Raw genomic sequence first — 16,806 nt, 5'->3', positions numbered from 1 at the left:
TTTCTGACGTGATAAATGTTCTCTCTGAAAAACCGAGTGCGTGGGGTTCTTACAGCGTAATCCTCCTTTTCCCAGGGTTCCTCGCAGTATATTCTACGCTAGTTTAGTAGGGCTTACAACTACGGCGAAGTTTTGACGAATGAGTCTAGGTTTGGAAATGACCGAGAGCTTTTTCGGCGGCTAGCGCCAAGAGGGGGCGGAGAAGGGGTCCCGCCCACCCATATCTAGCTCGCCCTACCATTATCTATTCTCTTTTTAGTGATTCAGCCGAATTCCGCCCGCGACTACAATATCGACACAAGGACCAAAGGCCCATATCTTTTTTTTTTATTTTTTCGATGTTACAAAATGGCGCGTGTATTAACGATGAATGATATTCAATAGTTTCTTTGTCGAATGAATCTAAAAGATACCCATTATTTCAACCTAACCTCAAACCAAAATAGAAGTTAGGTCTATCACTTTAGGGGACTCTTCACTAAACTATATAAACAAACGTCCTTTCTCCAGCCTCGGCTTCAATGTCACGTGACTCGGGGAAAGATCGTAGTTAAGCCTAAGTATGCGGTTTTATTCCGGACCCTTGGAGCCGCGCACGAGCGTTCAATCGGTTATATCAGAAGTTGATAAACTAGAAGATAGCAAATAGGATTTTTCTCGCTTGAGTAAGGATTTTTCATTAATTTTGCGCCGTTTGAAAGCTTTGAATTGATCTACATCTGTTTCTATTTAAGGTTAGGTCTGGTAGGGAGATTGTAAAAGATGAAAAATGTAGCTTAGTCTTTTTTTTTTTCGCGGTCAACCTAGCGGATTCTGTAATACTCCCCCATTCTCTCATGGATCACCTATATAACTCCCGTCCTTCTGTCGCGACTGTAGCCCTCTCCCCGCCCCTTGAAAGAGCAGATTTGAGTCCGAAGCCACCTCTCATTGTCCCTGGTAAGAGGATGGGAGACGTATAAACTTCTTCCCATTTAGTATCCGGAGGTTTTACGAGAGGGCACCCTTCTTCATCCCTAGTTCTTTTCTCTCCCATCCCCCCAAAAACCGCGGATCAAAATTTGCATAACAAATTCTTCTGTCCCAATCTTTTGCCCGCAACCAATTCTGAAAAGAGGAGACCAATCTATCTCGATCGGGGACCCTTTTTTCTATTCAAGAGAGAGGTTTCTATAACCCGATATCAACGCCCCTACTCGTCGTCGCTGGGCTTTCACCAAAAGTTTCATAGTCCATTGGCTGGAAGATCAGGCCCATTTCTCTCCTCTCCTCTTCCATAGATCTCTCTCACTTCTCTCGGACCTCTTTTCGTTTTGCCAAGTAATTCGCCCTCTCTCACTCCCTAGAGAGATTCAGGGTTATACCCTAAGCTACTACTATAGGGGCACAAAGATAGAAACGTTTTCCACCCCCTCCCCATACCAACTATTCATTATTTTTCCGCAACTGTCCCATTTGAAATGTCGCCATCGCGAACTTTATGCTAATGCAATATATTTTTTTCTTTATTTCTACGCTCCCTCTTTGAATTATTTATCACCCCCGCGCTTTTTTTAATATTTCACGCTTAATTACTTACATATCTGGTTTTGAAAAATCACGAAACTTATTTACGCAATATTATAATATTTTAAAAGTGTTTTTTTTTAGCCCCCTCTCTTATAAGCTTCGTGTAATAAATTCCTACGATCAACCGTGCCTAAAACGCTAGATTCGCCGTACGAATATCAATTTTTAGTTTTAAGTACTCTTTAAAAATTCAAAAAACCCCTTTTCTTATTTTTGAAAGATAGATTTATATCGACAGAACCTTGAACCTAACCCTAATTTTTTAAAGATAGACTTATGTTAATTTTTTATTATTTTTTATTTTTTTTTATCGGAGTCGTTGTCTGGTTAAAATTGAGAGAGATGGAGCTAGGATCCCGCGGTTTATCTCTTCTCGTTTTAAAAGATGGAATTTTTATCTCAGGAAAGATAGAACGGCCGAACGTTTTGGTTTTAGATTTGAAGTTCACGATTTTTCTTCGTCTCGAAACAAATGTAAAAATTAAGTGGAAATACAGTCACGTGATGGCTAACTAGTCACGCCTCCCGCAATGACCTTACTTTTAAATGGCCTGCCAAAAATAATACCGAATGTTTTTTCGAGGGACCTAGTAATTTTAGTTTTAGTCTCGGAGAAACTTGATGGGGTACCAACCAGGGGGATAAGAATAACAAAAACGGGTTTTTCCTTCTGTCCAAGCAACCAAGCTAAGCTAAGTCATTCCGACGCAACATTTTGGATAGATATCGAAGAGGGATTTCGTTTTTTATCCCGAAAATATTTGATGAATGATAGATTTTTATATATATTTTGCAAGTTTGAAAGGCGGCGGCGGCACCTGTCTACATTTTTTATCCTTTTTTAAGTTGTTTTTTTCTTACGTAGAGACCTCGGATATGTTCGAGCTATCTTTTGTAATTCTAAACAAGTGTAAATTCCCTCTAAATGCCGCGCGAATTGTTCAGATTATGGTGGTTTATTCTGTTTATATATTTGTCCGTCACCAAATATTTTACACAAACATAATTTGAAATGCAGCGCCTGTAAAACATCCACAACTGCTGAACATCAAGAAGAAGTCAACCTTTTGGAGGGATCTCTGAAATTAGACGTACCTACCTTTTCCCAATTCCTACTGTAGATAAGGCGTTCCAGACATTTCAAACAAAGGCTGCTGGGAATGGCCGGGAAACACCCAATTCGATAAATTAGCGACTACTCGTTTTCTGTTATTTCAACGTATCTTTATGGAAAAACACCTGTTTCTATTCTTTTAACCATTTTCCCCCTCTCGTAAAACTTCGTGAAAGGGAAAATTCCTTATCCGTTTTTCTTCTCCTATTCAACAATTTCTCAAGATTACGTAGAAAAAAAAAGAATAAAACCAAAATTTAGGACTTTTATTAGAAAAGATCAGGGGTGGTTTTCGTGGCCAAAGATAGGGATGAAGTTTTTTTTTCTTCTTATTTGCCCTAGAGTTCGTTTTACACGAATTTGGGAAAAATTCTCTCCTACCATACAGGATGATTACACGGTTTCCATATTATTTGTTCCTGTATACTACCTTTCATTATTCGGGGGAGGTTTTTAGTAAGGTTGTAGAAATTTTTGGGAAAGGATGCCGCTGAATTTTTTCCACCTTTTTAGTGAAAGAAGAAAAGCATAATTTCTCGCTTTTTAAACTTTGTTATTATTATGTTAATACGTTAATAACATAATGAAGTGAATAACACGTTCTCGTTAACGTATATATTTCTTTCATACCAAAAAAAAATATATATATATTTTGCAAATCTCCTTTTGAAAGATTCATGACGTTCCAAGGAAATATTTTAAGTTTTTTTAACTCCCTAGCATTTTTCTCTTATTACAAATTAGTTTTGGCACATATTCATTATATTTTAACCATATTTTACCTCTCTCTATTTTTTTTTCACGACCTCGCTTAATAAAATATATTTTCTTCCGAAATAAGCATGAGTCTCGAGACGTTTTCCGTATGCTGTTTCAAGAAGTTAATTTTCATTTTTTTTTGTATTTTAAATGCAATAGTTTGTAAAAATAATGGCAAAGGTTTCAGTCGTAAACGTCCTTGACTATGTCTTAACAAAAAAAAACCAGTTTTCTTATATTGAAGAAGAAAAAAAGTTAACGCTCATATCAATAGTAGTAAAGGGATACTAAAGGCCTTTTCGGACTATACAACTATTTGACTCATTTAGTTCAGTCAACTTGAGTTGGGTCGTGTGAATAGAAGGTGTACAAGTTGAATCACCAAATTGAACATTGATCACTGACCAATTTTTGCTTACTCAATTTTTTGACCCATCTATTTGAGTCAAAAGTTGCATCGCCTTAAGATAAGATAAAAATGTTAGTTTTTCTTTGCGACTACCTCTTTAACCCTAAGGGCGTGATTAAAATTTTACTATTTTTTTTTTACCTATAAGGTATGGTATCACTATTATGACATTGATTTAGAAATTGGTAGATAATTTTGGCGGATACCTAATGTTTTATCTTTAGTTTTAACGCTCTCTCATTTGTCGGTGATTTCTCTTACACTGATAGGAATATTATAGTAGAGAGAAAATAAGGTTTTTAACGATATGGACCCTAGCTCATTCATTTCGAAATTTATTTAAGAAGAGATATCGGTACCAAATTCTGTTCTGTAGAGAAAATGAGATAAACGTACCACTAGTGTTTTAGCGCCTCATATTTTTAGCCCAGGGTCCGATTAGATCGTGATTGGGTAAAACATTTTATACGGTGTATAAAAATGACCCGATAATGAATGCCCCCCGAGTTTTAATACTTTGCTTGCCATCTCTTTCCTTTGAGATATCCAAGGCAAAAAAAACACAAAGGTGTCAAACTAATCTGTAACGTTACTATGCTTAACTTGGAGATTAAACGATGCAGGAATCGTTTTAATTATCCTTATAATATAAACTTAAAAAAATAAAATAAAAACATCGAGCTACATATACACGGAGTTAATCTGTTTGATATAACTTTAAATATTCATAGGAATATTTCATAACTTCATGGACCATATTCCTTGCCCCCTGTTTTAGTAAAAGCTATTAATCACTGTCAAATCGTCCAGCCTATAGAAAGTTATCCAGGCCGAAGCTCGTCCGTCCCGTGGTTTTACTCTCTCTCTCTTCGGGAATTCCCCAGTGATTTCCGATCGAACCGGAAGTCGGAAACCGAACGGGCCGCAGCCAGTCTTCCGGAAGTCTACCGTGCTGTATTTTGGGGTGCTGGGCAGGCTTTAGCTCTTGGCGATCACGACACGAATCTCTCTTCACTAGAATCATTTTTACCATGTAATAATCGGTAAAAAGCTACACGTAGCTGCTATTTAACTCTATCTTTAATTCTATCTGGGTATACCGGCCGGAACGACCGAATTTTCGGCGCTCCCGCTACATTGAGGAGAGGGGTGAGACACTTACCAATATTTGGTAAATTTCCAAACTAGAACTCAAAATGCATGCAGTTATTCTCGGTATCAATTGTCCGAGCACTCTATCTATGGTTTAGAGGAAGTTATCGACTTATCCTTAGCTATAACCCCTTCATCCGCCGACATCCATACCACGCAACCCCCACAACCCCGATTCTGGCAACCAGGGAAAGTGAAAAATACTTTTGTTCATTCCTAATGACCTAGCTAATTACCCGATACAACGGAACGAACGACCCTGGTTGGCGTTCTCTCTCTCTCTAGGCAATGCTGGCTGGGGCTTTAAGCCTCGAGTCTTCGGGTGTTATCCTGACGATGGCCAACTTTTCGTCGCTTTAAGCTTTCCACTCACCCTCTAATTATAAGGTAGTTAAGTCTCCAATAAGCGAAGCCTCCTGCCCCTTTGACACTGTTTTCACCTTATTAGGTTTTAGCCATTTACGCCCGAATGGCTTTGGTTTCTCCGAAATTCGCGACGTTCTCGCTCTTTGGGTTTAACCGTCGTTAGTTTGGCGCCATTTTCGAAATTTTAGGATAAGCCCCTTAAAGGGATTGTGAAATGCGATTTAAACCGGATAATTTATTTACGCCTATTAAAATTTAAACTCCCCGCTATTAAATGGGGGGTCCTTTAAGTTACGAGGAAATGTTTTCGTCAAATTAAATTAAGGACCAGTTTCGAAGGTTCTAATTTTGCTTGTTGTATATTTCTTTAATTTCGAAATAGACCTAATTTAAACTTTGCGTGTCGTCAGCTTCAGCTTCAGATATAACCTAATATAATAATAGAACTTTGAAGAATAAATTTAGATTTATTTTTTTAACACGCTACCTTAAATGTTAAAAAAACCCGCCCGATTTCCCAACACGGTTGGTCGGGCCCCATGGGAGTTATGAATTATTCCTGGTTTTTAGGTAGGTAACGTATACCGTGGTTTTAAATTTATGATGTCACTAAACGAATGGAAGAGCCATCGATTATAATTTTCAGTTAGCCGCTTGTACACCTTCTTCTTTCCCTCCCTACCCTCGGAAGGGAACACTTCCCTTCTTTTGATTCTAGTCCACGAAGGAGTAACGATTTCACAACAGTTTCCTGAGTGATGAGTTATCCATTTTCTCTTGGATACCAAATTTTATTCGGGACCAAAATCGTAATTCCCCGTTTTCTTTTTATACATTCTCGTAGTCTCGCTTAAAGGGTGGCGGTTTTGCTCCACTTGTCACTGCTGCATGCTTGTGCCACGGACTTATACGTATCTCTTTGTATAAGTTACTCGAGGAAGAGGGTACAGTCGGTTATGATGGATTACGTTGCGTTTGTTACCCGCCTATAACTACGTCGAAACTACTCTCGGTTGTACCCCTATTATACAGGGTCTGGGAGTCCCTGAATGCCAGCTAGGGTTTCGACCCTTGTCTATAACTGGAAATGGTGGTGCAGAGCGGGTATGATTTTCGCCGCGGACCCTTATACTCCCCTATTTTAACCTCACTCTCAGGAAATATAATTCGGTCGCGGAACTTGGAGATCCGTAGAAACCAGGCCCTTTTCACCCTTCCGCGGAATTTTGGCACGCGCTAATGGGGTCTCACCCCTTTCAGTTCGAATAGCGCGACCACCGTGTCATTGGGCAAGTGTATATATTTAGGATATCCCGACTATGGTCTAAACCGCCACTCTAATGAGGTAGTTCCGGAAACTCTCGGACCTTTATAGAGAGAAACTTTTCTATTCTTCCGTTTTCCTTGTGGGATTTCGACTCCCCCGCCCACGCGACCACCGATAACGGAGTTGAACGTTTCCGTTAGAAATTTTAGACATTGTTGGCAAGGACCGAAGCGGTTAACATAATCCCTGGGGAAAAGTTACTGTAGATAGCCAAGGGTATATATTGATGATTTTAAAATTAGTAAATTGTATTCGTGGACACGTGATACAACCTAAAGGACAAGTGTCCTAACTGGCTTGAGCCATCTGTTTGGTTCATTCGTCTCACATCGTATTCTCATTGTGCTTAAACCCACTATGAAGTAGGAGTTTAGTGCCTGTTTTGATGTCGATTCATTGTGAGGTTTTGAACTCCCTATTTTCGTCAGTTCAAACCTCACAATGAACCGGCTGCAGAACACGCATTGAACTACTACTTCACGCTAATGCCTAATGGACTATAAGTCAGTTCCCGAAAATAATTCAATAACCAATTTACAAAATTAAAAACCTTGTTTATGGTAGTATAATAAATGCCTATAAGCAACTGCTTGAGCTTCAAAACCACAAATCCCAAAGAAAATATTTTAAAACCCTTCCTCTTCTTGATAGTGTTCCAGCTTTACAAATATGCCTAAGTAACGCGTCCTTCCAAAAATGTACACTTTTATAGCGTGACTTTACATCAGTTCTGTTAAAAGCCAAAGCCATGGGAAACCTTTTAATACTTTTAAAAGGCTCTCGCATATTTTTTTGTTTACCATGGCAAAAATTTACGTCAAAAAATTTATGCAATCCACTTAAAGTAGGGCTTTATACTGGGCGTTTAATATAATCGCTTCCAGATTACGGACGTTTTTATTTTAAATATATATAGAAAATAGTTTTGATTTAATAAACCTAAAAAGATTATAAAATAAATTTCGCCGCTGTATAATCAACATCATCGAACGGCTGCTCTCTTTAGACGATATTTTTTTAGGTCTATTTTCTTCTTCCCAAAATACCCTGAGAGTATGTCGGGGATGGATGAAGGCAGGGAGTGATTTTGATATAAAAAGAATTCGCGTTCAATGGGGGGGAAGTAGCCTGGATGGAAATTTCTCTTCATGGGTGGCTGTATTAAAGACAAGAGAAGAAAGCGTAGGTTTTTGGATAGACATCTTAGAAGCGTATTACGAGAAGTGCTTATGCAAGGGGAGGGGGTCTGCTTCGTAACCTGGGGGTGGGTTGGGGGGATACATTGTATGGAAAGCTTATATACCCTCAGTCTTTAGCGAAAAAATCAATTTGAATCTGTCATATTACCTGTCGGCGAAACTGCGGGTGAGTGACAAAATGGCCGACCACACCTACTAATCGTGTCAGCTTCTCCGCGAAGGAAATATATATACAGGGTGATTCTAAAATAGTGGTATAACCGAACTACTGCGGGTTCTATGAGCGATTTTAAGTCGAAAATGTTCTATGGCATTTTGTCATCCAGGCCATCGTTTAAAAGTTATGATAAGGATAATTTACTGATGACCCCTTAAAATTAATTAAATTAATCGAAAGCCCAGCGGCTTGAATACATTTTTTAAGGGGACTCACGTGTTTAGAAAGCCTTGGTTTTCTTGAAATTTAAAACTGAGTCGCGCGCCAACATTTATAAATTTTGTAATGGCACGTGCAGCCTTTTACTGAGCTAAAGTCTCGTGACTACGATCTTCCCAACAATTCTTAAGCCTATTTCAAATTAGATTTGAACAGCGCAGACAGTGAACGAAACCAACCCGCTTTTTTAAAAACCAAGTTTTAGAAAACCGCTTTTTGAGCCTAGAACGATAGGTATGCTCGACCACTTCGCCCTCGCCTGGGAAATGCTTTGGTTCATTCCTAGCTTCCTGCATTACTTCTGATTGCCGCGGTTACATTACTGGAACCATATCAGACTGCTGTATTGCGCCCGATGGACAGAGAGTAAAAAGCGATTCGAGGGCTCTGGTATGGCCCTCCACTAATTACAGCGCTTAATCAAAAACTAAACTGATAATGGCCACTTGTCGTCAAGGTCGTTGCGATGCTACTTTTACTCTTGGATTCATCACAGAAAAGCATTGGCGGGTTATTACGTCCACTCTTCATAAACTTTCCAAATTCATAAACATTTCCAAATTACCGCCAAAGATGAAAGAAAACCACTACAATTTGAACTCTTGCGCGTTTTGCAGCTTTAATACCCTTCCAAATTCCAACTGACTTTACAGTCACGATAGCAATCAAAAGCCAGCGATTCATCAAGTTTTGAGAATCGAATGTGAGAACATCTAAACAGACTCTCGTTCCATGAGGCAAAACACGGTACACCGCCAAAAACTGACATTTAGTTGATTTCTTTATTTGGCTTCTGACTTTACAATTTTTACGTTACATTGCAGTAGAGCCCATGTGTTCCGTAACTTCTTACTCCATTGACGATCAAATTGTTAAAATTGAGTTTTGATCCACTTTAAACAAAAATACGTGTAATTTTGCTTGAAAAGCTTCACTTCTTTTTGCGATTCTCAGAAGAGAGTGGAAATAAAACATTGAACCTTTGTTGATTGTTTGTTAGTTTTTTCTCAATCCGGCAAGAATCTTTCCATTTGGTCCTTTTTTTATTAAATTTTCAATGCATTTCCCCATTGGGTTAGGTTTTTCTCAATTCGGCATGAATCTTCCCATTTGAACCCATTTTCAAGCTTACATTGGTGGAGGACTTCTTTATGGAGTTCACGGGGAAGTAAATCGCGCGCGCGATTACTAAAAAAATGTATTCAACCCGCTGGGCTTTTGATTAATTTAATTAATTTTAAGGGGTCATCCGTAAATGATTCTTATCATAACTTTTAAACGGTGGCCTGGATGACAAAATGCCTTAGAACATTTTCGACTTAAAATCGCTCATAGAACACGGAGTAGTTCGGTTATACCACCATTTTAGAATCACCCTGTATATGTTTATAGATCTCCCCCCTGTTATATAGTTTGTCCCACCAACAAAGTTCATTATTACGGTAGGTAGGTAGTCAGGCCACTTTCTGGAATCGTTGCACTCGAGTAGTATTTTATCGCTGGGATATTTGCAAGCTTATATTTTTACTAAAGTCGCGTTCATTTTATTGGCTCTCTAGAGGTAAATTGCGTCACGGAGTGCCTTGGAAACCTTCTCCGTCAATTGTTTTTCAACCGTGATTCTTAACTGAAAGTAAAGGTGTTTGTAATGGCATTTATACATGGCAGGTTTAAGCTTGGGTTACCTTTGGGTGTAGAATCATTTGATGGTGAAAATGAACCATTTGAAGTATTATGGCTCGCGCCGCGTACTGCTAAGGTATAAAAAAGAAACTTTGACGAGGTGATGACGGGGAAAACACCCACTTTCTTGACCCGCTAATACGCCATTGCATAATTTAAAGGGATGGTCAAACTTCCATATTTTTTACCATCGTCTTTAGTATTCCTACATTACACAGTCCTCATTTGTTAATGCATTACTTTAACTCCATTCCATTGTCTAATTTTAACCATTTATTTATTTGTTTATTTACAGAATTTATATGAAAGTTGCGAAGCAGTAATCTACTCTGAATGAAACATTTGAAGGTAAGCGTTTCTACTATTCATATAATTTCACTATCTCTTTAAAGGGAGGTGCTGTGTTAGTTTATATCAATTCGAAATGCGTTCAAATTAAGTTTAAGTAAGGAATAGAAGGGATTTAATTTAAACTAAAGGTTAGTTTTATCCGGTAAATTAATTTAGAACGGCGTATCTAATTTGGAATGAATATATGCTTAAAGCGGAATGAATTGGTATTTTTTTCATTATTTTATTTCTCTCATCTTGTTGCCAACCATTTAGCGCCGGTTTCAAACCGTTTGGGTATATTTTTCATTCGCTATAGTTAGGGGTCAAACATTTTCTCTGGACGGGTGCTTTGACCCTCGCGTTCAGGTTGTTACGCCAATGTTTTCCCATTTAAATACTTAGCATCGTTTTTAAATGAAAATTACTCTTTATGGAAACTGGTTTGGGGGTTGTTTTTTTTCTGTGTGTGTTCCCGAACGAAACGTTTTCTTTTTCAAAGTTTTCGTAAAAGAAATACTGATTAATCTTTTTTTAAGAAATACATTTCTTTATTGTGCTACGGAAGCTTGGCGAATTGAAAAATTAGTTTTGGGGTATTGTAATCGAACGTTTAATTAAACGGTTGTTATATTTTTCGGTTAAATATCTCATTATCGTTACACGACGTAATGTTTTTAAATTTATATCATAATCATTTATACTTAAATATAGTTTAAGTATAAATACTTTATCATTTGAGCATTAGTTTTTAATTGAAATAAGATTTAGTCAAACGGTACGCATTTGCGTACGTATCTGCTCTGTAGTGGTTATCTCACCCGCTTCGTACGCGGAAGGGCCCAGGTTCGAGACTGCGTGGGTGCGGAGAAATTCTTTTATGCTCGTTTGTTTAAATTTACAACTAATTTAGATTAGAGAGGGTTCATCACCGTGTGTCGTGGTGCAGTTGGTAGCGCCATGGAATGACAGTGCCCAAAAGATCAATTCTCAAAGATGGTCAGTACCCGACAAAGTCTAGTCTAATGAAGATACGGAAGTTGTTCTTTTATAGTTAGTTTTTAATTCGCATAACATACAGTCAAACGATGCCGTCTTGTATGTGTATCTGCTGTGTAGTGGTTATCTCACCCGCTTCACACACCGAAGGCCCCGGGTTCGAGACCACGTGGGTGCGAAGAAATTATTTAATGCTCGTTAGTTTAAATTCACAACTAATTTAGATTAAAGAGGGTTCAACATCGTGTATCGTGGCTCAGTTGGTAGAGTCGTTGAATGCCAATACCTAACAGATCAATCTTCGAAGATGGTCAGATCCCGAAGTGGTCAGTATCCCTCAGTGGATCCGTACTCAAAGTGGTCAGTGTCCCTCAGTGGATCCGTACTCAAAGTGGTCAGTATCCCACAGTGGATCAGTACTCGAAGTGGTCAGTATCCCACAGTGGATCAGTACTCGAAGTGGTCAGTGCCCGGTGAAGTCGTGTCTAATGGTTCGCGCTCAGATACCGAAGTTACTTTTTATAGTTAGTTTTTAATTCAAGTAAGATTTAGTCAAACGATTTTCACTTTTTTATGTATCTGCTGTGTAGTGGTTATCTCACCCGCTTCATACGCGGAAGGCCCCAGGTTCGAAACCACGTGGGTGCGGAGAAATTCTTTTAAGCTCGTTAGTTTAAATTCACAACTAAATTAGCTCAAAGAGGTTCCAACATCGTGTATCATGGCTCAGTTGGTAGAGCCATTGAATGCCAGTGCCTATGAAGTGCCCGATGAAGTCGTGTCTAATGAAGGTCCGTGCTCAGATACCGAAGTTATTTTTTTGTAGTTAGTTTTTAATTCAAATAAGATTTAGTCAAACGGTACGTTTTTGCATATGTATCTGCTGTGTGGTGGTTATCTCACCCGCTTCATACGCGGAAGGCCCCAGGTTCGAAACCACGTGGGTGCGGAGAAATTCTTTTAAGCTCGTTAGTTTAAATTCACAACTAAATTAGCTCAAAGAGGTTCCAACATCGTGTATCATGGCTCAGTTGGTAGAGCCGTTGAATGCCAGTGCCTAAAAGATCAATCTTCAAAGGTGGTCAGTGCCGTAGAGGTCGGTATCCCATTTGGGGTGGGTACCTCAAGATGAGGTCGGTATCCCATTTGGGGTCGGTACCTCAAGATGAGGTCAGTATCCCATTTGGGGTCGGTACCTCAAGATGAGGTCGGTATCCCATTTGGGGTCGGTACCTCAAGAGGTCGGTATCCCATATGGGGTCAGTACCTCAATGAAGTCGTGTCTAATGGTCCGTGCTCAGATACCGCAGTTCTGTTTCTTAGAATTAGTTTTTAATTAAAATAAAATTTAGTCAAACGATCCGCCCTTCTATACGTGTCAATGGTGTAGTGGTTGTCTCTTCCGCCTCAAATCCGGAGAAGCCCGGGTTCGATACCGCGTAGGTGCGCCAAAGTTTTTTAAGCTTTCTAGTTCAAATTGACAACTAAATTAGCTCAAATAGCCTTCAGCAGCGTGTATCATGGCGCTGTTGGTAGCGCCATTGAATGCTGGTGCCTGAAAGATCAATCTTCGAAGATGGCCATTACCCAATGAAGTCGTGTCTAATGGTTCGCGCTCAGATACCGAAGTTACTTTTTAATTCACATAAGATTTAGTCAAACGATGCCTACATGTATATGTATCTGCTGTGTAGTGGTTATCTCACCCGCTCCACTAACGGAAGGCCCCGGGTTCGAAACCACGTGGGTGCGGAGAAATTCTTTTGTGTTCGTTTGTTTAAATTGACAACTAAATTGGCTCAAGGATAGTTCAACATCGTTTATCGTTGCGCAGTTGGTAGCGCCATTGAGTGATGGTGTCTGCAAGATCAATCGTTAAAGATGGTCAGTTCCCAATGAAGTCTTGTCTAATGAAGATAGTGCTCAGATACACAAGTTATTTTTTATAGTTAGTTTTTAATTCGCATAAGAGTCAAACGATGCCTTTTTGTATGTGTATCTGCTGTGTAGTGGTTATCTCACTCGCTTCACTCGTGGAAGGCACCGGGTTCGAGACCGCGTGGGTGCCGTCTGCCGAGAAATTCTTTTATGCTCGTTTGTTTAGATTGACAACTAAATTAGCTCAAAGTGAGTTCAACATCGTGTATCGTGGCGCAGTTGGTAGCGCCGTTGAGTGCCGGTGCTTAAAAGATCAATCTCCGAAGATGGTCAGTACCCAATGAAGTCTTCTATATTGAAGATAGTGCGCAGACACATAAGTTATTTTTAGTTAGTTTTTAATTCGCATAAGATTCAGTCAAACGATGCCGTCTTGTATGTGTATCTGCTGTGTAGTGGTTATCTCACCCGCTTCACACACCGAAGGCCCCAGGTTCGAGACCACAAGGGTGCGAAGAAATTCTTTTATGCTCGTTAGTTTAAATTCACAACTAATTTAGATTAAAGAGGGTTCAACATCGTGTATCGTGGCTCAGTTGGAAGAGCCATTGAATGCCAATACCTAACAGATCAATCTTCGAAGATGGTCAGATCCCGAAGTGGTCGGTATCCCTTAGTGGATCCGTACTCAAAGTGGTCAGCATCCCTCAGTGGATCCGTACTCAAAGTGGTCAGCATCCCTCAGTGGATCCGTACTCAAAGTGGTCAGTATCCCACAGTGGATCAGTACTCGAAGTGGTCAGTGCCCGGTGAAGTCGTGTCTAATGGTTCGCGCTCAGATACCGTAGTTACTTTTTATAGTTAGTTTTTAATTCACATAAGATTTAGTCAAACGATGCCTACATGTATATGTATCTGCTGTGTAGTGGTTATCTCACCCGCTCCACAAACGGAAGGCCCCGGGTTCGAAACTACGTGGGTGCGGAGAAATTTTTTTATGTTCGTTTGTTTAAATTGACAACTAAATTAGCTCAAAGATAGTTCAACATCGTTTATCGTTGCGCAGTTGGTAGCGCCATTGAGTGATGGTGTCTGCAAGATCAATCGTTAAAGATGGTCAGTTCCCAATGAAGTCTTGTCTAATGAAGATAGTGCTCAGATACACAAGTTATTTTTTATAGTTAGTTTTTAATTCGCATAAGAGTCAAACGATGCCATTTTGTATGTGTATCTGCTGTGTAGTGGTTATCTCACTCGCTTCGCTCGTGGAAGGCACCGGGTTCGAGACCGCGTGGGTGCCGTCTGCCGAGAAATTCTTTTATGCTCGTTTGTTTAGATTGACAACTAAATTAGCTCAAAGTGAGTTCAACATCGTGTATCGTGGCGCAGTTGGTAGCGCCGTTGAGTGCCGGTGCTTAAAAGATCAATCTCCGAAGATGGTCAGTACCCAATGAAGTCTTCTATATTGAAGATAGTGCGCAGATACATAAGTTATTTTTAGTTAGTTTTTAATTCGCATAAGATTCAGTCAAACGATGCCGTCTTGTATGTGTATCTGCTGTGTAGTGGTTATCTCACCCGCTTCACACACCGAAGGCCCCGGGTTCGAGACCACAAGGGTGCGAAGAAATTCTTTTATGCTCGTTAGTTTAAATTCACAACTAATTTAGATTAAAGAGGGTTCAACATCGTGTATCGTGGCTCAGTTGGTAGAGCCATTGAATGCCAATACCTAACAGATCAATCTTCGAAGATGGTCAGATCCCGAAGTGGTCGGTATCCCTCAGTGGATCCGTACTCAAAGTGGTCAGTATCCCTCAGTGGATCCGTACTCAAAGTGGTCAGTGCCCGGTGAAGTCGTGTCTAATGGTTCGCGCTCAGATACCGAAGTTACTTTTTATAGTTAGTTTTTAATTCAAATAAGATGTAGTCAAACGATGTTCACATTTTAATGTATGTGCTGTGTAGTGGTTATCTCACCCGCTTCACACACGGAAGGCCCCGGGTTCGAGACCACGTGCGTGCGAAGAAATTTTTTATGCTCGTTTGTCGAGGTCGTTTGTTTAAATTGACAACTAAATTAGCTCCAAGAGCGTTCAACATCGTGTGTCGTGGCGCAGTTGGTAGCGCCATGGAATGACAGTTCCTGAAAAATCGATCTTCGAAGATGGGCAATACCCAATGAAGTCTTGTCTAATGAAGATGGTGCTCAGATATAGAAGTTTTTTTATAGTTAGTTTTTAATTCATATAAGATTTAGTCAAACGATGCCCATATGTATATGTATCTGCTGTGTAGTGGTTATCTCACCCGCTTCATACGCGGAAGGCGCCAGGTTCGAAATCACGTGGGTGCGGAGAAATTCTTTTAAGCTCGTTAGTTTAAATTCACAACTAAATTAGCTCAAAGAGGTTCCAACATCGTGTATCATGGCTCAGTTGGTAGAGCCATTGAATGCCAGTGCGTAAAAGATCAATCTTCGAAGATGGTTAGTGCCCGAAGTGGTCCGTATCCCACGCCCGGTGAAGTCGTGTTTGATGAAGGTTCGTGCTCAGATACCGTAGTTTTTTTTTAAAGTGGCACATGAAAAGAGGGAAAAATAATTTTGGGTGGAAAATGAATATCAGCGAAATGTTTTCGATGCGATATAAGAATTAGTTGAAATAGTTTTTGTCAAATATTTCGAGCCCAAATTATTAAGTATGTCATCAGATAAGGACTCTCAAAATACCAGTGTTCTTTCGTCCCAAAATGGAGACATAGTTTAGGATGTTAAGAATGTGAAACGTAAAATTCAGGAGAAAGAAACAACTTATTTAATTCTCTTTTGCCACAATTTTACCAAAGAATTAACACGATATCGATACGCTACACTGTATCAAAAGGATTATTTTTCGTAAGCAAATTTCCTCTAGTCATCACGTGACACTCCCACGCTCTCGGGTTTCGAAAAGACTCATGGGAAAGAAGCGGGTTGAAAAGCAAAAAGACAGTTCCGAAAACTATAGGAAAGCTTTGACTAGAAAAAGAAGATTTTAATTCTTTAAAAGTTGAGAAGGCAAGGGTATAGGGATGGCGAAAAGTCAGGCTGCCTGCCTGGTAGAAGAAGTTGATAGGGCATATATTGAAGAAGAATGAGAGAGAAAAAAAAGTGGTAAGATGGTGGTAAAGAGTAGCGGGATGGAAAAGCGACCGCTTCCTAGCAACAATACCGGGAGTAATAACCTTGTCACGAATGCAGATGAGTCTTAGCGACTTTTCGAGAGGAAGGAAAGAAAAAATTATGTTGGAAAAGCAGCCAAGGAACAGGGGAGTTACAAAAAAAATCTCGTTAGGAAAAAAATTCCAAAATTTCTTCCATTCTTATGCTGGCGTAGGAGGAAAAACTGCGTGGCTATTCGTTCCAATGAAAAGAAAAAGGGGAACACTTTTTTTGGCGCGGATTTGCATAACGAAATTAAGAATAGCATCGAGACGCCCGCTCGTCCGATATCTCGCGTCTTAAGACTTATTTTACTGCGCTTGCAAAGGGTACCTCTTACTATTACTATTTCCGTTTCAAGTTTAGTTTAGTAGAACGGTAGT

At 39.6% G+C, this 16,806-nt stretch overlaps 1 protein-coding gene across 1 annotated transcript in view; it reads left to right on the top strand.

Moving 5' to 3' along the window:
- LOC149661754 (toll-like receptor Tollo) overlaps positions 1 to 16,806 on the top strand; it is a 182,084-nt gene that overhangs the window by 59,838 nt on the left and 105,440 nt on the right. The window contains exon 3 of the mRNA XM_089843680.1: positions 10,310 to 10,362. The gene's annotated coding sequence lies outside the window, so the exon portion shown is untranslated. The remainder of the gene's footprint in view (positions 1 to 10,309; positions 10,363 to 16,806) is intronic.

The sequence above is a fragment of the Phalangium opilio genome, unplaced genomic scaffold (assembly GCF_054372755.1).
Source record: "Phalangium opilio isolate 3A_F unplaced genomic scaffold, DU_Popi_V2 ptg000070l_1, whole genome shotgun sequence".
NCBI classification, from domain to species: Eukaryota; Metazoa; Arthropoda; class Arachnida; order Opiliones; family Phalangiidae; genus Phalangium; species Phalangium opilio.
The sequence above is the reverse complement of the archived record's forward strand: the minus strand, read 5'-3'. Positions and strand labels throughout refer to the sequence as shown.